Raw genomic sequence first — 25,384 nt, 5'->3', positions numbered from 1 at the left:
CACCCTTGGAGAACGCGGAACAGTGGCATCATTGCAGAACGTTCTGTTGGACTGGGCTGCAGTAGACAAACGGGGAAATGTGGATGCTGTCCGAGGATGAGAAATACTGGGGGAGAGCACAAAGCCTGAGGGTGCTCACTGGGAGTAGGTGTGGAGCTGTTACGACAGACACGGTGGCCAGGGAAGGCTTCTCCAAGGCGGTAACCTTTGCCTGAAGAACAGGCACTTTAAGACACCTTAAGATGGTGATGAGAAAAACCATTGCTTCCATCTGGGGAAAGCATTCTAGGCTGAGGGGATAGCACGGGCAGCCCCTCTGCAGCAGCAGCTCAGGAACATGCCCTGGGATCAGCACTCACAGAAGGACCAGTAGGAGGGCAGAGGGGAGAGGAGTTAGGAGGCAAACCCAAAAAGCAGAAGGCTGATGGCGGGGGGGATGATGAGAGGAGGTTGCAGGGCCTCATGTAGGAGGATAAGGACTTCGGATGTTACTCTGAGTGAGATGAAATCCACTGGAGGATTCTGAGCAAAGAAGCAGCTTGATCTAAACTGTAACAGGACCACTCTGGCTGCTGTGTGGCAAATCAGCTTAGAGGGTATTCAAGGGTGCTGTTGTTCTTTATTTTTTTTAATTGTACTTTAAAAAAATTATTTGTTTGTTTATTTGGCTGCACCAGATCTTAGTTGCAGCACTTGGGATATCCAGTCTTCTCTCATCCCCATCTGTCAGGTGGTACCATATCTCTGTAGTACAGATAGATTTTGTGGTCACAGTCTACGTTCTTTCCTTGGACTTCCTACACTTCTAAACTGTGTATATAACACATATATGTGTATTATGTATATATATATACACATATGTAATGTTTTATTTGGGGACATTAATGTTCAGTTTTTGTGTTGTAAGGTTTTATGAGTTTTGACAAACGCTCCTTTTATATCTATTTGTCATTTATTTATTTGGCCACATCAGATCTTAGTTGCAGCATGTGAGATCTAGTTCTCTGACCAGGAATCGAACCTGGGCTCCCTGCGTTGGGAGTGCGGAGTCTTAGCCACTGGACCACCAGGAAATTCCCAAGGCTACAGGTTATCGATGTCAGAAAAACAGAACACCTGGATTCAAACCCTGTTTCTATCACTTACCACGTATCTTGGCAAATCATTTCAACCTCTATAAATTTAGTGTCCTCATCTGTAATATGGGGGTGATGATGCCGTCCCTGCCTTGTGGGGCTATGATTGAGCTAATTTGTATGAAACAGCATCTCAAGTCAACTTTACTCCTCCCCCCACCTTCCAAATGCAGATGCTGTAAAGTGATGTGCAAAGAGTTTCACCAGCACTTTTCACTGAGGGTGGACCATTAATAGTGGAGGGAGGCAGCAGTTGTAAAACAACATGTAGAAATAAGGTGACCCTCTGAAGAGTATGGTGAAAAATCCACATCTAAACCTCATGTTGGCATGTTGTACTAGTCAAAAGCTTTTTCCCCAAGGAGAAGGCTGGTCATAACCACAGGTACTCCTTGGCCTTCTAGCATATCTAAGGCTCCTGCAGACATGTGAAGATATTAGCCCAGACGTTCCTCTTGTGACAATGGCCTTGATGTGTCTGCAGGGAGGATGCTTCCCAGGTAAAACATGAAAAATAAGCATTGGGATCCAAAAGTCTTATTCAAAGAAAATGTTCCTAGCTGGAGGTAGAAATTTGTGAGTCAACAGCATACGGATAGTATTAACTTGGAATACACTGCATTATTTACAGTCAGTGCTTAGTAAGTGGACATCTTATTCATAATTGCTGCCCAATAATAGTAATTAATGTCCACAAACAGGGAAATAGGAGTTAGAGAGGAGATTTGCCAAGATCACAGAGCAAGTTAGCAATAAAGCTCCCAGACCTGTGTCTCTTCCCTACAACTCACACTGGCATTTTTCTCTGCAGTTTCACTCCTCTCTCCGTTAACAAGATGCTGACTATCTTGCCTGGAAATCTCACTGCACTGATGCTGTAGAGTGAGGGGTCTCAGTGGGCCAGGTCAGGAGTGCGCTTTCTCAACCCAAATTCTCAAGCACTTCTCCATGGGGCAGCAGTTTGGGAGTAAGGGAACGTATTCTCCAGGCTAGCCCCTTCATCTCTGCAGAGTAAGGCAAGGATTTGGCCATCTAGCCGTCATTCCATCCTTATCTTTTAGTTGGGAGCCTGTTCAGATGTATTTTTGCAGCCTTTACATAGACCTACTGGGGAAGATATTTAGAAAATGAAATGTAGCTCTAGTGTACCATTGGATCAGACAGCTAGATCTTCTTTCTTTTAATTAAAACATTTATACTTTAAGGCATTGTCACCCTAAGCAGTCTCCCTGTACCCACAGCACACACGCATACACACACACACGTACACACACACGTGTACACACACCCACACACACACCCACACACACACTTGATTATCCTCATGCAACAATGAGGAAAACCCTATGGAATTATGTGCTTCTGGAGCTGGTCATGTAGATTCTGCCTCTTTCTTTTCTCTTTCCTTAAAAAGTAGACAAGATAGGACGTAGGAGGGAACAGAAAGGACCCACTTCTTTTCTTCTTCTCTGAAGTCTCAGCTAGACAGAGTGGTGAGTGCCTGACGGTCTGACCTTCTGATTTTCTAGTTGATCTGCCTTCAGGTGCAAGCCCATGATTTCTGAGGATCTTTTTCACTAGCTACAGGCTTAAAGACGTAATTCCAAAGAGTGGATCATCCAGGGAGCAAGTGTGTGTTAGTCAGTTTGAAAACAATCAGCTTTCCCACCAGTATTCCCAAGAAGAACACCCCCACACACACTTTCACCCCTTAGAGCTGAGAATGTCACAGGAATCCCCTGGGTTGACCTTAACTTTATCACTGATGATACTGATGCCCAGAGAAGAAGGCAAGAAAGGACCAAAGTCACGCAGCCAGAGGAGGCAGAGCCAAGATTCAAGCTCAGGACACTGCGTTCCTACCCAATGCTGCTCCAGCCTGCAGCAGGTCTAGAGGAAATCTTACATTCTACATCTCTCAAAGGCTGCCAGCTCCCTCTGATGCTTCTGATCCAAGGACTACCCTAGCTGCAGCAAAGCTCTAAACACTCTTCCTCCCAAATGGTCCTCTTGGGTTCTAGACAAACACTGCGAGGCCAGGGCAGACATATTTGTTAATTCATTATTCTTGCCCAAACCACCGTCACATTTCTTTCTTCCTTTATTTCATTAGACTGGAAGTTGGAAACAAGAAGAGAAGATATGCCCAGGATAATAACTAGTGTACAGAAAGATAGCCACAGCTCTAGAAAGAATTAGCTTCAACTCCGATGTCTCTGTTCTGGCCTGTAGTGACATTCACAGGCTCACTGTTATCACTTCATCTCTTCTACTATTTGTCACCTAGCACAGGCTCTAGGTACATTGATACCCATAGTTCCTCGAAGGCATCATGCCTTCTCATGCCTGCATCCCCTTCAAAGGCTGTTCCCTCCCCCTTTAAATGTGTTTCTCCTCCTTTTACTGGAGACCAGGGATGCTTTTCATTTCCATTTCATGCAGCCCAAACACCCTTCCTCCCAGAGGCATTCATGAGTCACTGCCCCTTGCAGTGACCACACTGAGGGTCCTCTTCTCTACTCTCCTAGCCTCCGTAGTCCCTGTCATAGTCCTTGTCCCTGGGCAGAATCATTGTTCTTTCCTTATCTGATCTGTCACCAGACTGTAAGCTTTTTTAGGGGCTGGGTAGGGGGATTCAAGGGCTTCCCTGGTAGCTCAGCTGGTAAAGAATCGGCCTGCAATGCTGGAGACCCCGGTTTGATTCCTGGGTCAGGCAGGTCCCCTGGAGAAGGGGTAGGCTACCCACTCCAGTACTCTTGGGCTTCCCTAGTGGCTCAGACAGTAAAGAATCTGCCTACAATGCAGGAGACCTGGGTTCGATCCCTGGGTTGGGAAGATCCCCTGGAGGAGGGCATGGCAACCCACTCCAGTATTATTGCCTGGCGAATCCCCATGGGCAGAGGAGCCTGGCGGGCTACAGTCCATGGGGTTGTAAAGTGACTAAACATAGCACAGCACAGGGGAATTCAAAGCATGCGTCTTGTTCTTCTGTGTATCTTTAAAACTCAGCATTATGCTGACAGATAACTTGTTCACAAAAAATAAAGAAAGGGGGACGCAGGGGAGGAAGAGAGGGAGGAAGAAAATTTCTGACCCCATGCTCCTTCAAAAATTTTTATTCACCAATTTTCAACTTCTTCCTCCATATCCACTTACATATAAACTCACATTAAATATTTTACAGCACTAGAGAAACTGGGTCTCCGGGAACTGTCCAGTAGCCAGACCAGCTGCAGCGGTCCCCAACCTTTTTGGCACCAGGGACTGATTTCCTGGAAGACAATTTTCCATGGACTAGGAGAGGGATGGTTTGGGGATGACTCAAGCACATTACATTTATTGTGTGCCTTATTTCAATTATTATTAAGTCAGCTCCATCTGAGATCATCAGGTGTTAGATCTGCTGGTTGGAGACTCCTGAAGAGTGTCTCACCCTCCCATTCAGCCACAGGCATCCCCAAGAACATTGCCTCTTTGCATTGTCCTCTCTGCTCATACTCATAATAGCCCCACCCCAATACCCCATGCAAAGTTTTACCTTCGAACTGAAGTTCCGAAGATTCCTTTCTCTACCTGAAAATTTCTTTTTGTCCTTTAATTATCTGCTTTTCAAAATTCTATTTACTTAATTACCTCTGATTTCCTTTCAATAGAATGGATGACTTCTGCAGTATCACTGAAGTTCTCTTTTGGCCGTTGAAAAAGGAAACCTTGTCCTGTACCTAAAATCTTGATTAAAACATGAGTTATTATTTGGACATTTCTCTAGGATGTTAAAACCTAAACTTCTTAAAGCTTATTACTGTACCATTTATGCCCGAATTCTTCCCAGCTCACTGTCCAGCAGAGCACCTTGCTCTCACAAATCACTCCAGATGTAAACGGATGGGACTATCTACAGGTAAGGAGTGGAAATAGGAGTGTAAGTCCCCTGAATATATTTTCATGGGGCTTGACTCAAACCCACTATGTAAAATTTGTTTCAATTTTTTAAATTCATTCAAGCAAGATTTTCTTAATTCCACAACTCATAAGTCTTGCGTGTTAAGTGCCATGGGAAATCATGGACAAATTGGACAATGTTCCTGCCTTCATGGATTTCACATTTTCACAGGGATAAAAATAATAGGCTCCTCTACAGCTATTATAAAAGACACAATGTGGAATAAATCAAGAACAACCATTTATAGAGTATCTCATGCCTGGAATAACTGGAGAAATGTATTCTAGATGGGGATTTCAGGAGATCCATCATGGAGAAGATGACCTTTTAGCTGAGCCTTGTAGAGTCAGTAGGAAATACGAGTAAAAGGTGCTTTAGCAGAGGAATCTTGATGATGGAGAGAAAGGGGAAGTGAGTCTAGAATAATTCCCTAAAGCAGAGAGCAGCATAGCTACTGGCCTCTGTAGAATGTGCTGTACGTGACGTGGAAGAAGAGAACTAGGGGAGGTGGAGGAGATGAGGCCCGGAAGATGGGGTGGAGAGAACTCATGGAAGGTGGAGGATCTGAAGCTTCTGAGAGCCACCGGGAAGTTTAGGAAGACTACATTGGCCACTGAAAAAATGAACCTTGCCCTCGACCTATCCAGTTGTTTCGTGGAACATCTAATTATTCAAGGGAACAGCTGGGTGCTCTCTTCTTTGGCTTCCACCAAGAACGTGGGAGAAGTCATGGAAAAACAAAACCCCCAAGTGCTGTGCCCATTCAGAGCTCAGATCTGTCAAAAGTGGCTTAGCTTCCCTTCAGTGAACTCCTCCTTCTGTGTGTGGGTCCTATAGGGCTGAAATTCCAAGCCCCATGGAATCCAAGTACTGATCATCATGCATTAGTGCTTTAATGAATGTGTCAGTAAGAAGAATCCTTCCTCCCAAATGACCAGGAAGGAGGAGGGAAGCGGGGAGACAGCGCTGGTGAAGAGCGTGTACCGGCCGTGAGACTTGGATGAGCCTGGTCGTTTTCCTGGCCCTGTGCCAGAGCCCAGCTCACCAATGCTTTATTTTTTTAACATTTTTCCAGAAATTTCAACAATTTAATACAGCCTGCAGGGCTGATTCTGGAGCTAGATCTAACGTGTGCTGGAGCTGGCTTGTATGGAGTTAATCTGAGTTTATATGTGATTGGATATGGAGGAAGAAACTGAAAATTGGTGAATACAATTTTTTTAAAGGCATACAGGGAGAGAAATCCCCTCCCTTTCTGTCTCCCTACTGCCCTCCCTTTCTTCCTTTCATTATTTTCTATGAACTCATGAGGGTTGAACGTTGGCATCTCACCCTCACTCTTTGTCCAATTCTGTCAGGCAAGTCGCTTGGAAATTGGCTATGATAAGGGTATTTATACCAACAAAATTGGTAAATGTTAACAAATCATGGCTTATTTTCTTTGGAAAACCAATCATTAAACATTGACCGTCCTAAGAGTGGATGGGATGAGAATAAAATGATCATGGACGAGGGCAAAGAGGGGGTCTCAGGGATGGCTCAGAGAAGGCTTGAGAATGTTTCCAGAGGGTGGCAGGAGTCTCCCTTCCAGAATAATCTACCAATACTGTTCAGTCTGAAGACAGAAAATTAATATTCAAGGACTGTGTGCTATAGTCATATCAAATGTGGCGCCGCACAGTTGAAACGATCAGGCTTTGGCCTTAAGAATGGGGAGGGTGACATGGGCGAGGGGATCAACTGTACAGGGACAGATAGAAACAGAACTTCAGTGGTGAGCACGCCGCAGTGTGTATAGGAGCAGACCTACCATAATGTCCACATGAAAAAACGTGACCTTACAAACCAGTGCGGAGGCGGTGGCTGTGGCTCAGCTGTGCCCGACCCTCTGTGGCCCCACGGACTGCAGCAAGCAGGCTTCCCTGTCCTCCGCTGTCTCCCAGGGTTTGCTCACGCTCATGTCCATTGGGTCGATGATGCCATCAAACCATCTCATCCACTGTCGTCCCCCTCTCCTTCTGCCCTCAGTCTTTCCCAGCCTCAGGGTCTTTTCCAATGAGCTGGCTCCTCTTATCAGGTGGCCAAATTAGTGAAGCTGCGGCGTCAGTGCTTACAATGAGTATGGATAGCGCCAAGTTGTGTCCGACTTTTGCGATCCCATGAACTGTAGCCTGCCAGGCTCCTCTATCCATGGGATTCTCCAGGCAAGAATACTGAAGTGGGTTGCCATTTCCTTCTCCAGGGGAACTTCCTGACCCAGAAATTGAACCCAGGTCTCCTGCATTGCAGGCAGATGCTTTACCGACTGAGCTACACTGGAAGCCCTTACAATGAATAGTCAGGGTTGATTTCCTTTAGAATTGACTGATTTGGTCTCCTTGCTGTCCAAGGGATTTTCAACCCAATGTTCAGTTCAGTCGCTCAGTCGTGTCCGACTCTTTGCGACCCCATGAATTGCAGCACGCCAGGCCTCCCTGTCCATCACCAACATCCGGAGTTTACTCAAACTCATGCCCATCGAGTCGGTGATGCCATCCACCCATCTCATCCTCTGTCGTCCCCTTCTCCTCCTGCCCCCAATCCCTCCCAGCATCAGGGTCTTTTCCAATGAGTCAACTCTTCGCATGAGGTGGCCAAAGTATTGGAGTTTCAGCTTCAGCATCAGTCCATCCAATGAACATCCAGGAGTGATCTCCTTTAGGATGGACTGGTTGGATCTCCCTGCAGTCCAAGGGACTCTCAAGAGTCTTCTCCAACACCACAATTCAAAAGCATCAATTTTTCAGTGCTCAGCTTTCTTCACAGTCCAACTCTCACATCCATACGTGACCACTGGAAAAACCATAGCCTTGACCAGACGAACATTTGTTGGCAAAGTAATGTCTTTGCTTTTTAATGTGCTATCTAGGTTGGTCATAACTTTCCTTCCAAGGAGTAAGCATCTTTTAATTTCATGGCTGCAGTCACCATCCGCAGTGATTTTGGAGCCCAAAAAAATAATCCAATGTTACCCCAATAAAAATAATTTAAGAAAAAGAATCTGCATCTAAGGTCATGTGCATACACGAACAAAGCTAGTGGAGGTGATGGAATTCCAGTTGAACTGTTTCAAATCCTGAAAGATGATGCTGTGAAAGTGCTGCACTCAATATGCCAGCACATTTGGAAAACTCAGCAGTGGCTACAGGACTGGAAAAGGTCAGTTTTCGTTCCAGTCCCTAAGAAAGGCAATGCCGAAAAATGTTCAAACTATCGCATAATTGCACTCATCTCACACCCTAGTAAAATAATGCTCAAAATTCTCCAAGCCAGACTTCAACAGTACATCAACTGTGAACTTCCAGATGTTCAAGTTGGTTTTAGAAAAGGCAGAGGAACCAGAGATCAAATTGCCAACATCTGCTGGATCATCGAAAAAGCAAGAGAGTTCCAGAAAAACATCTGTTTTATTGACTATGCCAAAGCTTTTGACTGTGTGGACCACAGCAAACTCTGGAAAATTCCTCAAGAGATGGGAATACCAGACCACCTGACCTGCCTCTTGAGAAACCTGTATGCAGGTCAGGAAGCAACAATTAGAATTGGACATGGAACAACAGACAGTTTCCAAATAGGGAAAGGAGTACATCAAGGCTGTATATTGTGACCCTGCTTATTTAACTTAGATGCAGAGTACATCATGAGAAATGCTGGGCTGGATGAAGCACAAGCTGGAATCAAGATTGCCTGGAGAAATATCAGTAACCTCAGATATGCAGATGACACCACCCTTATGGCAGAAAGTGAAGAAGAACTAAAGAACCTCTTGATGAAAGTGAAAGAGGAGAGTGAAAAAGTTGGCTTAAAACTCAACATTCAGAAAACTAAGATCATGGCATCTGGTCCCATCACTTTATGGCAAATAGGTGGGGAAATAGTGGCAGATTTTATTTTTCTGGGCTCCAAAATCACTGCAGATGGTGACTGCAGCCATGAGATTAAAAGACGCTTAGTCCTTGGAAGAAAAGTTATGACCAACCCAGATAGCATATTAAAAAAGCAGAGACATTACTTTGTCAATAAAAGTCTTTCTATTCAAAGCTATGGTTTTTCCAGTGGTCATGTATGGATGTGAGAGTTGGACTATAAAGAAAGCTGAGCACCAAAGAATTGATGCTTTTGAACTGTGGTGTTGGAGAAGACTCTTGAGAGTCCCTTGGACTTCAAGGAGATCCAACCAGTCCATCCTAAAGGGAATCAGTCCTGAACATTCATTGTAAGGACTGATGCTGAAGCTGAAATTCTAATATTTTGGCCACCTGATGCAAAGAACTGACTCATTTGAAAAGACCCTGATGCTGGGAGGGATTGGGGGCAGGAGGAGAAGGGGACGACATAGGATGAGATGGTTGGATGGTATCACTGACTCAATGGACATGAGTTTGGGTAAACTATGGGAGTTGGTGATGGACAGGATGGCCTGGCGTGCTGCAGTCCATGTGGTTGCGGAGAGTCGGACAAGACTGAGCGACTGAACTGAACTGAACTGATGTCATATGCAGTTTATTCACCTGGGGCTTACTAGGTGGCGCTAGTGGTAAAGAATCTGCCTGCCAATGCAGGAGACACAAGAGATGGGAGCTTCCAATCCCTGGATTGGAAAAAATCCCCTCAAGTAGGAAGTGGCAACCCATTCCAGTATTCTTGCCTGGAAAATTCCATGGACAGAGGAGCCCAGCAGGCTCCAGTTGCAAGGAGTCAGACAGGACTGAAGACCGAGCACAAGAAAAAGAATATCATCATGGGTGAATCGTACTATGAAACAGTTTTATTAAATTTTTGCCCATGGGGGTGTGTGTGTGTGTGTGTGTGTGTGTCACTCAGTTGTGTCCAACTCTTTGCGATCCCATGGTCTCTAGCCTGCCAGGGTTGTCCATCCATGGGATTTTCCAGGCAAGAATACTGGAGTAGATTGCCATTTCCTTCCCCAGGGGGTCTTCCCGACCCAGGGATTGAACCCGGCTCTCCCGCATTGCAGGCAGACTCTTTACTGTCTGAGCCACCGGGGAAACACATGGGTGGTATCATGCTGAATTCTGTATACAGAATCTTCAACACTATGGCCCCAAACCACATGAGGCAGGCAACTACAAAACCCTAACTCATTTAGTCACTAATTCATTCATCTATTCATTTATTCATGCAAGCATTTACTGGACCAAAGTAGAACTGGAATATCCTTTGGGGTCTGACTGAACTAGGTTCAAAGCCTTGCTTCTCCATTTACTGACTTTGGCAGGTCATTTAACATCTCTGAACCTCATTTTTACATATATAAAAAGTGAGGCAAATAATTCCTACTTTGCATAGCTGTTGTGAGAATAAGATGAAAAATCACATTTAAAATGCATTTGGCATGGTACCTAATTTATGGCAGACACAACACAGTGTCTGCTGCTATTTTTATAATCAGTTTTTCAGCCTATAGTGTCTTCATTTCATTAACTTAATAATTATTTCAGTTAATTTAATAACTATTTTCTAAAACGTCTTTTGTTCAGCAATGTACAATTGTGCTAGATTATGTGAAAAGAAAATAAGGTATAGTCCCTGGCCTCTGGGATCTGACCACCTAATAGAGAAACTTAAAAAATCTTAACATTCCATCTACTGGCTTTTCATTTAGTCCTTGTGTGACTTTTAAATGTGTGCAATGAAAAAATCATAGATTCTCAATTCTAGTGGCAGCTTTGCCACAGATTTGTCATTTAACCTTGGGTATGTCACATACTGTGAATTTCATTTTCTTTCTTTTCAAAAAAAGAGATTAGTGGAAACATAATCTGAATGCAGGAAAGGTCCCTAGCGATCATCTAGTCTGATCTATAGAGGGTCATGAAGGCTAAGCAAGTTGCCTGGTGTCACTGAGTAAATTAGTGGCAAGATATGAATTATAGCCCTGAATGATTCCTAAGATACTTTCCAACTCAAAATTCATGTTTCTATGACCTTTCAAGTACTAATAACTTAGAACATAAGTATGATTGAAACAATTTGTAAATGGCATTTAAAGCAGATTGAATTTTCTTTTCAAATTGATGCAGATGTCAGTCATGTTCGCTGTCATATACCGTTTATTTTCATGCCTTCAGCATCCACTTTTCACTTGCAATTGGATTTGAAATGAAAATGTATGTACTTATGTCCTATGCATGTCTTACAGTGTACTAAATGTTTACAGTGTTTATAGATTGTTTCCGTTATTTGCTGGTCCCTGTATTATTAATGTTTAAAGGGACATAAGGACTTTATGAAGTTGTCAAGACCAAGGATTCAAAGAGAAGAATATGCCTGCAACAGAGAGGATTATAACATGAGAGGTGTCTAGGTAACATAGTAGGTATGTAGGGTTTACATTGGATAGTGCTTAGTGAGATGTGCAGTTAAATAAGTTGAGATCTGTCCAAAGAGAGCCAACTCTGGCAGACCAGAGAGAAGAAAGTTTTATAAGAAAACATAAGTTTTACAAAGAACTGGCCTTTGCTTTTCTTGTTCATTGCTGTGTATCAGGGACAGAAACAGTTCCTGCATCAATACATCTTTTCTTGAATGAGTGAATAAATGAATGAGAGGAACATTTCAGTTGCTAAAAGGTCAAAGCTTGGTCAGTGGGTTGAGGGTAGGGCTCTGGGGTCAAAACCATGAATAGCTCTAAGGGTGCTGACGATGACATTTGGTTAAGTATGGTTTTGCTAAAACATTTTTTATCTTGGACTGTTCTCTACTGAAAGATACATTCTCCCTTGAGCTGGGTATCACTAGTCTTTCCTGAACTCAAAATGAGCTCTGTCCTTTATCTGGTTAGAATCAGTCCATGTCCAACTATGCTGTTTCCCCAGTGGACCTCACCTGGTAAATCAGTCCTTCATAAAGTGAATCACTGACCCTCAGAAACCACAGTGCTCTCTACCTCACCATTCCTTGGTCCTGAACTTTAGTAGAACCTGAGTTAAACAAAACTCATCTAAAATAAATGTAAATTGATGAACCCAATGCCTTATTATTCAGACATACTAGATACTGAAATCAAAATTTCCTGCACCATTTCCAACAAAAGACATTGGAACAACAAACCAAGCTTCTTCTGCTTAAATTCCATGACATGACTGTTAATCATAAAAGCCCATTTATCACACCAGATTGATCCATGTGATGCATTCACTGTCTGTCTATAGCAGATGAAGGTATTAGACAGTAACTCAGTATTGCCTACAGTTAAGAGAGGTAATGTAGAATTGAGGTGAGATATCACGAGGTCCAGGCTTCCCTGGTGGCTCAGTGGTAAAGAATCTGCCTGCGGTGGAGGAGACAGGGGTTTGATCCCTAGGTCGGGAAGATCCCCTGGAGGAGAACATGGCTACCCACTCTAGTATTCTTGCCTGGAGAGTCTCGTGGACAGAGGAACCTGGCAGGCTATAGTCCATAGGGTTGCAAAAACTCGGACACAACTGAAATGACTCCCCAGGCAGGCAGGCATCAAGAGGTACTTGAATACAAGAACAGCATCTACTATTTATTATGCACTTACTGTTTATCAAGTATCAAGCTGAGACTGATTTAGTAACTCTCTTGGTCTTGATGACTAAACTTCTAGGTCGCTGTTACTGCTTCCATTTCTCATCCTTGAAGCTGTGTGTTATAGTAATTGATTGACATTCCCAGGGTCATGTATTTACTAAGTATCTCGGCGGGGACTTGGACCCAGATTGAGTGAGGAGCTCCTGCACTGTGAGTATGTGAGAGAGTTTGCTTAGTCTTAAGTAGGGATAGACATTTTGGCATTCTGTCTCTTCTAGGTATTTGCAGAGAATTCTCAGAGGCAAGCATGAATCCTTTGGACAAAGAATTTACAGGATAAGTTAACTTGGAAAAAAGGACCAGCTTGGGTTGGGGATGGGGGAAACATACAGAATGGAGAAGTGAAACTGGGACAGCATTTCTGAGTTTCAGGGAAGCCGTTTATATCTTTCTTTGGGAGTCTTGCTTTATTTGGTGTAAACGTATTATAAAATGTTATGATGTGGAAGAGGTTTGAGGTCCTTGGAAAAGGACAACTTGTGTCAAAAGATGAGTTCATAAAATTTCAGAGAACTCACGACAGCAAGCCACAGGATTGCCTGCTCCAGTACTGGGAAGGACAGGAAGGTTAGACTGGGCTGAAAAAGAAACTGGGAAAACTTTTTTCTCATTGGGACATGCTGGGCCCACTGAAAGTCCAAGGGAGCCTTTACTTCTGAACTTGGAGGAAGGCAGTCGTGAGAACCTCTCATATTATAAAGCTGCACATGTGCTGTGCTTGGTCACACGGCCGTGTCCGACTCTGTGCGACCCCACGGGCTGTAGCCCGCCAGGCTCCTCTGTCCGTGGGATTCTCCAGGCAAGTATACTAGAGTGGGTTGCCATGCCCTCCTCCAGAGGATCTTCCCAACTCAGGTTTCGAACCCAGGTCTCCCGCATTGCATGCAGATTCTTGACTGTCTGACTCACCAGAGAAGCCCTGTAAAGTTGCATAGAGAAAGACGACCTGAGATGTATCTCTGATCATTATCTCCAGGAGGGTGGTACCAATTAGAGGAGGATGCTCAGCTTCTATAACTGGACTTATCATCCAGGTGTGTTCACCCTGCAGGCAGCAGTCTGCCCTCCACCCACCTCCACGTCTCACAGTCCCCCTTCTTCACTTTCTTCTCTCTTCCTCGTCCTTGTTTCAGTTCAAATGTTCCTCCCTCAAGGATGTTTCTGTTAACTTTCTAGACTCAGTTATCCCTCCATGTTTGAAGCTCCATTTGTGCACTCTATTTTTTTTATTTATAGTAAATACAATGTTAGTAATAATAATAATGCACATTAAATAGCACAAAGTATGTGTCAGCTCTCTTCTAAGCAAGTCATGTGGATTATCTCATTTAATCCTCTCAGTAACCCTATGGGATAGATAGAGTCATATTTTAACTAAATCAAGGCACAGACAGATGTATGTACCAAGATTTTATGCACCATTCAGGACAAATACTGCCGCTAATAACCATAAATTTCTAACGATTAACACACAAGTCTTTATCTTCAGAAATATTAAAATGTGGAAAGTTGTGTGTCTTAGAATGAGTGCAATGCTCTATGACTATCATCGTTTTACACACGAGGAAGCTAAATCATGTGTAAGTTAATGGATTTGCCCAAACTCACGTGTCTAGGAAACGGTAGAGTTTAGACTGGGATTTCAGAAGTCTCGTTTCAGAGTTTACCCTCTTAACCATTAGCCTGTGCTACAGTGCATATCTGTATTTGTTTGTGCTCAGTTCCTAGTTATCTGAGTCTGTATGCTATAGAAAGTCAAGGATTGTGCCTATATTATTTCCTACTTTATCCCATTGTCTAGCGCACTGATGTTTAATAATGACTAATGGAATGAGTGAATGAAAGAAGAAACACTGGATATGAAAATCCCATGGGCTTCTAGCTCTGCAACTTTTACTCGAGTTGTGGTTTTTCTCATGCCATTTATTCTCTGGGCCTCAGTTTCTCTATTTAATAAAAGAGAAGCTTACATTAGATTTTCTCTAAGTGATCTCCAGCTCTGAAATTCTATGTACTGAAAATCTGCCCTGAAAGCCAATGCTAGGTCCAACTCTGGCTCCAGAGGATATGGAAACAGGATCCCTCATGCTTCCTGATGTCTTGAAGGAATACATACATGGAAACAGACTGTCACACATTTCAACTCTCAATAAACAGCATGTGACAGTCACAAACTTGAGCTCTGGGTTTGGAAGGACTGGGGATTCAAATTCCAGCCCCTTCACTTTGAACCCGCACAACTTTGGACATATCCCTGACCCTTTCTTAACCTCTGTTTTTCTCAGTGGTAAATGGTGGTAATAATGTCAGCATGGCAATCCTCAGAGGATGATTATGTGGACTGAATTAGATAAAGCATGTTAAGCACTTAGCACAGTGTCTGGTACACAACACTTAACAAATGTTAGCTATTGTTATAGCCATGCTCAAAACATGAATTGAATAAAATGAGTTTTAGAGGACAGTTTTTTAAAAAGGCAATTACTATGAGGCTGAGCAGTCAGGGATGCCTTTTTGGAGGGGGAGAGACCAGATTTGGACCTGAAACTAAAGAATGACTGTGATAAACCTACACTGTCCAATATATATAGTAGCAAATAGCCATATGTGCCTAAAGTAAAATGTGAATTAATCCACAGTTCCCACATTTCAGCTACCCAGTAGCCACATGTGATTAGTGACTGTGCATCGAAGAGCATTTCTACTACTGTGGCAAGTTCAGTTAGACAGCTGTGACAGAGAGTGAAGAGTAAAATTATGTTTCATATATATTTCATTTCACTTCACTTTAGGAGCGACGGTCCTATGCTGAGGACAGTGCTATAAACTGAGATTTAACTGGGCAAAACCAGACACATTGCCTGGCCCGATAGAGCTTGGTCTATCGGCATGAAAGTGAAAGAAATGAAAGTGTTAGTCACTCAGTCGTGTCCAACTCTTTGCAACCCCATGGACTGTAGCCCACCAGGCTCCTCTGTCAATGGAACTCTCCAGGCAAGAGTACTGGAGTGGGTAGCTGTTCACTTCTCCAGGGGATCTTCCAGACCCAGAAATCGAACCTGGATCTCCATTGCAGGTGGATTCTTTGTTGTCTGAACCACCAGGGAAGCCGTTGGTCTAATGTGGGGTCAGCAAACCACAGCTCACCAGCCAACTGCTCTTTTTCATAAAGTTTTACTGAAACACACCCATGTCCACTCGCTGACGTATTGCCTATGACTCTTTACAGCTGCAGTAGCAGAGTTCAGTAGTTATGACTCTGGGGCTTGCGAAACCCAACATATTTACCTTCTGACCCTTTAAAAAGGAGTCAGCTCCTGGTCTAGTCAGCTGATTGAATGCTTTGGCATCAGAGTTAAAGAATTCGGTTTGGTGTTTACGCCTTCCCTTTTGGATTTGTTCACTTAACATTCAACCAGTATTTATCAAGCACTTAATTTAAGCAGGATATCAGGCAGTGTCAGAATGAAAAGAATAGATAAAAATTGCTGCCATCATGGAGCTCACATTCTGGTAGGGGCAGGGGACAGATGATTAGAATATAGGTAGTATTAAATAAATAGCATCCTATGTTAAAGTTGATGTATTACTGAAAAAGAAGGACTACAGGAACCTAGACAGCATATTAAAAAGCAGAGACATTACTTTGCCAACAAAGGGCCATGTAGTCAAAGCTATGGTTTTTCCAGTAATCGTGTATGGATGCAAGAGTTGGACCATAAAGAAGACTGAGTGCCAAAGAATTGCTTTTGAACTGTGGCGTTGGAGAAGACTCTTGAGAGTCCCTTGGACTGCAAGGAGATCAACCCAGTCAATTCTAAAGGAAATCAACCCTGAATATTCATTGGAAGGACTGATGCAGAAGCTGAAGCTCCAATACTTTGGCCACCTGATGCAAAGAGCCAACTCATCGGAAAAGACCCTGATGCTATGAAAGATTGAGGGCAGGAGGAGAAGGGGACAACAGAGGAGAAGATGGCTTGATGGCATCACCGACTCAGTGGACATGGGTTTGAGGAAGCTCCAGGAGATAGGGAGGCCAGGGAAGCCTGCGGTGCTGCAGTCCTTGGGGTGGCGAAGAGTTGGATACAACTCAGCGACTGAACAACAGGAACAGGAAGCAAGGCTGTGAATGCAGAAGAGAGGGGTGGGCGTTCATCCCAGCAGCCTGTTCAAGGCAGGCGTGGTCAGGGAGGTGAGGGAGAAGCATGCTTTGTGGGTAACTGGGGAGATCAGAGTCCAGGCGGAGAAGGCAGCCGGTTCAAAGGCCCTGGGGGTGGACTTTGCCTTACATACTTGAGGATGATGGTGGAGAGAATGTGTCAGGGCTTCCCTGGACACTAGTAGATGGGAACAGAGAGGGATCAGAGGGCCAAGGCCTCTGTAGAACTTTTTAAAAGATGACCTTTCAGCCTAAATGCAAGGGGAAGCCGCAGAAAATTCTGAGTAGAGAACTGACATCATCTAGCTTATTTAAGAGGATTAATCTGGCCACTCTATTGAGGAAATTCTATGGGGCCAGAGACAAGAGTGGTAGCAGGGAGGTCAACAGGAAGACTGATGGGATGATCTAGGTCAGAGATGCTGGTGGCTGGGTCAGGGTGATAGCCATGGAGGTGGAGAAAAGTGGTCAAAATCTAGATACTGCATTTCACTCATTACAGTTATCATTTAATATATAATCATTATTATATATTATTATTAAATATATATCATAACATTTAGCACCAATAACATGCCAGGCATCATACCCAGGACTGGCGATAGTGAACAAAGGAAGCTGCCATCCACTGTCCCTTGGGGTTTTCTGTCTAATGAGTTGGCTTCAAGCTTTGACATCAGAGATGAAGAGTCTGATCGTTAGGTCCCCCGCATGTGCATGAGCAGTTTTCACACTGCCCCTAAAGAAGAAGAGACCCAGGAGAGGATGACTCAGTCTTAGTCTGCTGTCTTGGGCCGTCACGACAAAACCTCACGGACTGGGTGGCTAGAACAGTAGAAATGTATTTTTCACGGTCCTGGAGGCTGGGAGGCCCGACATCGGCTGCCCTGAACTGGATTTGCAGACGACCGATGTCTTGACTGGTCACCGTGTCCTCACCTGGCCTTGCCTCTGTGTGTGCACGCAGAGGGAGAGTGAGATCTCCCTGTGCTTCTTATGAGACCACTGACCCCTCACAGGGGCCCCGTTCTCATGAACTCATCTACCCTAATTGTCTCCTAAAGTCCCATCTCCAAGCGTCACCCCACATTAGGGCTTTGACACGGGAATCTGGGGAGACACAAACCTTCATTCTGTCACAGACACCCATGCCCCAGGATGAGAGCGGAAGGAAGGAGTGAAACAAATATGACACGCAAGTGAAGGGGGCGCTGGCCAGGGCTCTCCTGGCCACTCTGCCACCCGGGGCTGGAAGAAGAGCCAGCCGAGTAAGGAGCCACCGCATGGACTCTGAGATGTCACTCTCAAGGGACACCTGTGAACTTGCACAAACCGAGTGTCCCTTTAAACTCGGGGAGGGTAAGGATTAAGTCATGACAGTGGCCTCTCCAGCCGCTCTGAGAAGACTCGTCTGCCCGGCAAGTAGGGGGTGGGGGAGGGAGTCAAGAACAAAGAGGGGCAGAGCTGGGAGGAACCGTGCCAAACACCTAGTCCACCCACTCCTTCTACAGCCAATGAGGGTGGGTCATCACCCTTGACCTTGGGTCAGCATCTTGCCCGAGTCAGCTTAGTGGCAGAGCAGAGGTCTCCCGCTCACCCTGCTGATGCTTGAATTCCTCAACTCTTGAGAATATTTTAAACCATCAAAATATTTCATCCTTGGGAAATAGGCCCCCGGCTGCAATTTGACCGAGCGCCTCCAAGAGTCTTTTACGATGTGTGCAGACCATGTCGGCTCTTGGCGTTTCTTCCCAGGCTCGTCTTGCAAGCTCATGATAGATCCATTCATTCATGCAAGGAAGGGCTTCAGTGCTGGGCAGCTGGAGCCTGGCGAGCTCTCCATACCCTCCATTCATGCCTTTCTTCTGCAAACATCGACTGAGCCCCAAAATTGAGTCAGTCCCCAGGGATGGAGGTGAGCCAGACACTGCCACCACCGTCTCTTGCTGGTAATCAAGCTGCCCTCCGAGTGGGCTCAGTTTTGTGTTTAGAGAGGCAGTCAGAACAAAACTGAGAGAGAGAAGGCTTTGAAATCAGGCAGATCTGGGTTAACATCTTGGCTTTGCCTCTCAAGACGGAACTGGTACAGTTTTAAGCAAATTGCTTAATTTACCCCAAGCCTCAATTTCCGGCTCCTTTTCATCAGACAAAAAGATATTCACCTTTGCTACATTATTGTGACAATTATAATCAGTAGAAAGTACCTGAACCATTATATGGCAAATATACATGTTCAATAAATGGGAATTATTGAATCAAGGGCAAAAAGAACCCTCAGTGCTGGCACTGCTTAACCCACAAAAGACTTAATCATGATGGAACGGAAGGCGTGATGACAGAGTAGAAAGGGTCTCCGTGAAACCATTTAAAACACTGCATTTAGCAGTAGCAAGGGTCTTTTCTGGTTATTCGATGCCACCTATAGGGAGCCAGCCCACTGCACCACACTGTCTTTCTCCTCTCTCTTGACTGAAGGCAGCCTTCATTTCAATGTAGGTGGTTAAGGTCTCTGGATAGGAGGGTGTGTGTGTGTGTGTGTGTGTGTGTGAGGAGGGTGTGTGTGTGTGTGTGGAGGGTGTGTGTGTGTGTGTGGAGGGTGTGTGTGTGTGTGTGTGTGGAGTGTTGTTGTTGGTGGAGGGTGTTGGGTGTGTGTGTTGTGTGAGAGGTGTGTGTGTGTGGAGTGTGTGTGGTGTATGGTGTGTGTGTGAGGAGGGTGTGTGTGTGTGGTGTGTGGAGGGTTGTGTTGTTGTGTGTGTGTTACCTGAACAGGGAGTGAGGGAAATGGTGGAGGGTGTGTGTGTTGGAGGGTTGCTGTGGTGTGAGGAGGGTGTGTGTGTGTGTGTGTGTTGACCTGCCAGGGAGTGGGGAAATTTGGCAGGGTGTGTTTGTGTGTGTGTGTGTTGTGTGGTGTGTGTGTGTGAGGGTGTGTGTGTGTGTGTGTGTTGTGTGTGTGAGGGTGTGTGTGTGTGTGTGTACCTGCCAGGGAGTGAGGGAAATGTGTGGAGGGTGTGTGTGTGTGGAGGGTGTGTGTGTGTGTGGAGGGTGTGTGTGTGTGTGTGTGAGGAGGGTGTGTGTGTATACCTGCCAGGGAGTGAGGGAAATGTGTGGAGGGGGTGTGTGTGTGTGTGTGTGAGGAGGGTGTGTGTGTGTGTGTGGAGGGTGTGTGTGTGTGTGTGTGTGTGTGGAGGGTGTGTGTGTGTGTGTGTGAGGAGGGTATGTGTGTGTGTGTGTGTGTACCTGCCAGGGAGTGAGGGAAATGTGTAGCTTTTATCCCGAACATACCAAGACTTTCCGTGAGATAGGATATCCAGGAATTCAAGTTGCTCCCCTCGAGTCGAGCGAGGTCAGCTGCCTCACCCTGCGCAGTGGGAACAGACTCCTGCAGGTTCTCAGCACGCCCACAGATGGGCGTGCCAGTGAAGCCTCGCCCTAGTGGAGCAGGCCACGTGGACTCACATTGCTTCATTTTAGTGACTCATCATGAGTCTCCCTCGATACCAGTCAATGCGGCATAAACATGTTTTGTAGAAGGATGTGCATCTTAAGAGCGGGAAGGATGCTCTCCTGCACCTAAGCTGTTGCTAGAAAGTGAGGGCTGCCTGGGGCGGGGGTGAGGAGGGGAAGGAGCGGTTTGTGGGCTCATGTGCTGGCGAGGGAGGCGGGCAGAGGGAGTGGGATGGATGGGAAAGGGAATAAGGGAACAGGAGGATGAGAAAAATCAAGGGAAAGAGGCAGAAAAGGAGGGGATTGGGAACAAGCAGGATATGAACGTCTTCCTTATTTCAGGCAGCTTTACACACCGTGTCTTATGTCATCTTCATCTTCGCGTTAACCTTTGAAGCAGGTAGATCGTCCTTTTTATCTCTTATTATGAAGAAGAGGAGATGAAGGTGGGTCTGGGGATTTCACTTGGGCCTCTGACTCAAATTCAGTTCTTTTCAGTGCAGAGTGATACAGAGGATAAGAAGCAGACAGACAAACAGTGGATGGATATGCAACAGAGAGAGGGGCCAGGACAGAGAAGTGGAAACCAAAGAGAGACACAGAGGCAGCAGCAAAGGCACGAAGGATGGGAACCGGAGACAGAGGTGGATGGAAAGAGCGAATCACAGAACAGGAGAGAGACAGGGAGAGGCAGAGGCGAGAGCAGAAACATGTGCGTGAATTTCATCAGGAGTGAGGGAAGCAGAGCGAATGTGAGTTGGGTCCTGCTGACTGTACGCATGATATAAAATGGTACGGTATTCCAGATGGAAGGAACTGGAGAGGACAATCTTCCAGTGTCCCAGGAAGCTTACTCTCTCACCTGCCTGGAGCTGAGGCTAAGTTTGAGGAAGGGACTCCTCTGAAGCAGAGGACAGATGTCATACGCCCTCCCCTGGTTCTCTCCGTTTCCCCCAGTTTCTGGTTAGGAGAAGGCCAAAGTCAGTGCTTGTAAGTGTCTGGACTGCCCTTCAGTCTGGCGAGGACGGTGCAGGCGAGGGCACAATGCATGCGTGTGGCCCACTGTACCCTGTGCATGCCTGAAAACTCATTACTCTTTTTGTTTTAATTCTATAAATGAAATTTGACTTTAAACTCACAAAGATAGCTGATGCTTGGGAAAAAACATCAATGCATCTTTTTTTTGTGGAGTGAAGAACTCTTTTGCAAAATGAGTAATTACCCTCTGCTTAATTTATTTTGTATATTTCATTTTGCTGTTTCAGGTTTTGTGCAGGCGGGGGGACGGCTGCATTATTAATCACCGTGTGTTCTGAATGGGATGAGTCTATATTTTATCTTCACAGCATCCTTGTGAATGGGAGAGGACAGGGCATATGTTCCTCCTCTTCTGGGAGACAGGATGAGGCTCAGAGAGACGAAGGGGGTTGAGCAAGGCCACTCATTAACCGGTGGGGAAACAGAGCTGAAGGTCCCGTGGCAAAATTACCCCCCGAGCCTTCTGTTCTCCCTGCACCTGTAAGCCCCAGCACGGCGTGGTGGGTGGCCAGGGAGAGCCACCACGGCACGTTGTTTTGAGTGAGATAGAGGGTCGTGTTGAACTTCTCCATCTTACCTGGCATGGTGGCGGGGAGCCCTGACTCCAGAGTCACACAGAAATGGATTCGGATCCAGACCCTGTTGTGTTCCCGCTGTGTCATCTGGAAGCCACTCATGTAACCTCTGAGACTTTCGGTTTCCTCATCTGTGAAATCAGGACACCAGCACCCGATTCACAGGTGCTGTGAATGATGGATTAACGCATGCTTGATGAGAGCCATATGGGCCTCCCGGCGGCTCAGGGTACAGAATCCACCTGCAGCGCAAGAGATACGAGAGACTTGGGCTCGATCCCTGGGTTGGAAAGATCCCTGGAGTAGGAAAAGGCAACCCACTCCAATATCCTTGCCTGGGAAATCCCTAGGACAGAAGAGCCTGGTGGGCTATAGTCCGTGGGGTCGCAAAGAATTGGACACAGTTGAAGCCACTGAGTCACATGCACTTACTTTAACCTCGTCTTTCCCCAGATTGTAAGCCAGGGACCCAGGAGAAGCGTTACGGTCCAGGGAGGACGTTCAAACAGCCAGTGTCCTAATAGCAGTCATGACAACAGCAGGTTATGATTCTGGCGCCCACACCGGGAAAGCATTCTTGGGTTGTTCAGTGCGAGGAGAAGGCCTGATTAGCGTCACTATTGTGATGGACAGGGAGGCCTGGCGTGCTGCGATTCATGGGGTCTCAAAGAGTCGGACACAACTGAGCAACTGAACTGAACTGAACTGAGGGCTGAGGAAACCAAGTCTTGGCCAGAGACCAGAAATTATACAAAGCCACAGAGCCACTAGGGGACGAATGCAGAGTTTGAAGCCTGTTCCGACTCCAGTTCTTGTCTTCTCTGCTTTAAACCGCCGCTCCCCACGCAGTACTCTTGGATTCATCACTGGGGAACGGCTGTTTATGAGAGAGGATGCCGAGGTGTCCAGGGGCTGTTTCCCCACACCTGTAGAACGAGGATGCGATTTCCCACTGCCTGATCCAGCTGATCCAGTGTCCCTGCTGGTCCAGAGAGACAAAATGGCTGTGATGGCCTATTTACTCTCTGACCTGCCTCCACACCCATCCTTTCCTCTGTGGGAAACTCTTCCTTCCCTTTTAGAGAGAGGCAGTGCAGCCCGGGGCAGCCGCAGAGTCTCTGGAACCAGGCCCCCTAGATTCCAATCCTCTTTGCCCTGTGACTCTAGGTGAGCAAGTTACTTATGCCCTCTGGGCCTCAGTCTCATCTGTAAGGTGGGTTTGAAAATAGAACCTACTTTAAGGGCTTGTGAGGGTCACATGAGTGAATCTAAATAGAGAAATTCCAACACTACCTGGGAGTTATGAATCTCAGGGTTCCCTATTATTATCGCCCTCCTCTTGCCTGGTGAGCCTCTGGCCTAGGGGCAGATTTGAAGCTCCTTCTTCTGGGTCCAGTAGCTCTTTGCACACACTCCCCTCTCCAGCCTGAAACACACCTCATGGTAATATATTTTATTCTCAGTATCCCCATTCAAGAGTCACTGTGTGGAGTCAGAGACTCAGATGGATTCCTCTCTGTGCACGATCCCACCCATGCTAGGCACAGAGGGATTGTACAAAGAAGGAAGGATGGTCTGAAGAAGTACAGTCTGTACCAGTGTTGAACGAAGACCACGCAGGAGGAGAAAGAGCGGATCAAGCCCAGCAGTCAGCCCAGGAGAAGAGTTGCAGCCTCGAGGTGCCAAGGGCACCAGGCCAGGGAGAGAACACAGCCTGGGGGAGTCCAGCCTGGACAGCAGCATCGGGGGGACGGCAGTGCTGGCAGGAATGGTCGTGATGCTGGTAACAACTTCACACGCTGAATGCTGCGGTCATGGCTGGTGGTGTGGTCCTTGTTTTTAAAATGTTCCCTCCGACCCTTGTGACAATTTTTGAAGCTGGGCTTAAGGCGTCCATCTTCTGATAAAGAAACAGAGGCACAGAGAAGTGTGCTGAAATATCCAGGCCACTCAGTCCGTGAGCAGGAGACCGAAGCTTCAGCCGCAGGTTGCTTTGATTCCAGATTGCTGCTCCTTCCCTTTCCTGGGGCTATGACCCTTGACCCTCCCACCCCTCCAACCCACTCCAGGCTGATCCGAGGAGCTTGGATGATGCAGGCTCTGGGGTGGAGGGTGAGGAGTGGTGGATGGCAGCCCCTCACCCAGCAGGCCTAGCTCTGTGCATGCCTGTTAGGAATCCCATGCTGCTTAATTAGAACCAAATTCTTTCTGGTTATTGGAGATGTCTGTGTCTGTATCTGTTCCAGGCTTTTAGATTGTTTTCACCCTCCTCCATCAGCCATAATTTGAAGGGAGTCTCTTACTTACATGCTTCCCCCCAGACCCTTATTCGTAGATAATTGTGTTGGGGGGGGTGGCGGGCGGGGAGGCGCTCAGGGATGGAGGAGGCTGGGAAGAGAGAGGATGAAGCCAGTGGAGAGGAGTCACCATGGCTAAGACCTTGCGGGGCGGGGGTGGGGGGGTCCTAGCACGGCCTGGCTGGTGGCCTTTCAGAGCTCCAGCCATCCCACGTGGGTCTGCCCACATGAGCTGAGTCAACAGCCAATTAGTCCCTGTGTAGCCTTGATTAAGGACTGTGATCTCCATCAGCCCCGGTCACCAGCCTGGGTCACCACCACCTTTTGGCCTCTGTTTTTTTTTTCCTTCTTGATCTCAAAGGCACAATTAGGAAAGGCAACAAGGCAGCTGAGATGCAGGCGTCCACGTTTGTCTCAGATGCTTTGGGAAGAATAAGGCCAGCATGTCTCACTCCAGCAGCTTAAAAGAAAAGGGGGGCATCAGAGATACCCACCCAAGGTTGCTTAGGATGTCATCAAGGCCGACCTCCTCACTGTACAGATAGAGAAACTGAGTCCCAGGGAGGGGGGAGACCTGCCCGAGGTCACGCAGCACATTTGGCTGAGTTAACTTCTAAAGTCCTCACTTCATAAAGGTCTGAATTATGTCTTGTTATTTCACTCCATTGGTGTTTCTCTGACTCCCAAGCCTCTATTCTCCAAACCCCTGAGCCTCCCATACACACCCTGCCTGCAGCTCCAGCCCCTCAGGAAATGCTGACCTCAGGGCATCATACCAGAGCACCTTAGCGATAGAATCAAGACCTGGAGTCTGAACAAGATTTGGAAGGCGATTTGGGGATCTCTGAGAGCGAGTTACTCATTTTACAGATGGGAAGACTGAGGTCTGGAAAAGTGGAGTGATCTGCCCAAGTTTGCGCAGGGGTCAGCACCGTGAAATGCATTCCTTGAAGACACCGCTTGTATGCAAAACTGCCCAAATGATCTCATTCCCTCCCTAGATAATTATTTTGCCACTTGGTTTTCCCTTCATCTCCTGTTTCCTCTCAGGCCTGGTGTCTCGTCTGTTGAGCACATTTCTCTCACTTCTCTGGCTCTGCTTTTCTCAAGGAGGAGGATCAGGGCAGACCCACTGCAAGGAGTAGGCCCTGGTCTGCAAATGAGTCTCACAC

General features: G+C 46.3%; 1 protein-coding gene across 4 annotated transcripts in view; it reads left to right on the top strand.

The window, feature by feature from the left end:
* ASTN2 (astrotactin 2) overlaps positions 1–25,384 on the top strand; it is a 989,097-nt gene that overhangs the window by 436,431 nt on the left and 527,282 nt on the right. The gene's annotated exons all lie outside the window — the stretch shown is intronic.

The sequence above is a fragment of the Cervus canadensis genome, chromosome 30 (genome assembly GCF_019320065.1).
Source record: "Cervus canadensis isolate Bull #8, Minnesota chromosome 30, ASM1932006v1, whole genome shotgun sequence".
Lineage (NCBI taxonomy): Eukaryota > Metazoa > Chordata > Mammalia > Artiodactyla > Cervidae > Cervus > Cervus canadensis.
Note: the sequence above shows the minus strand (reverse complement) of the source record. Positions and strands in the feature narration are given on the sequence as shown.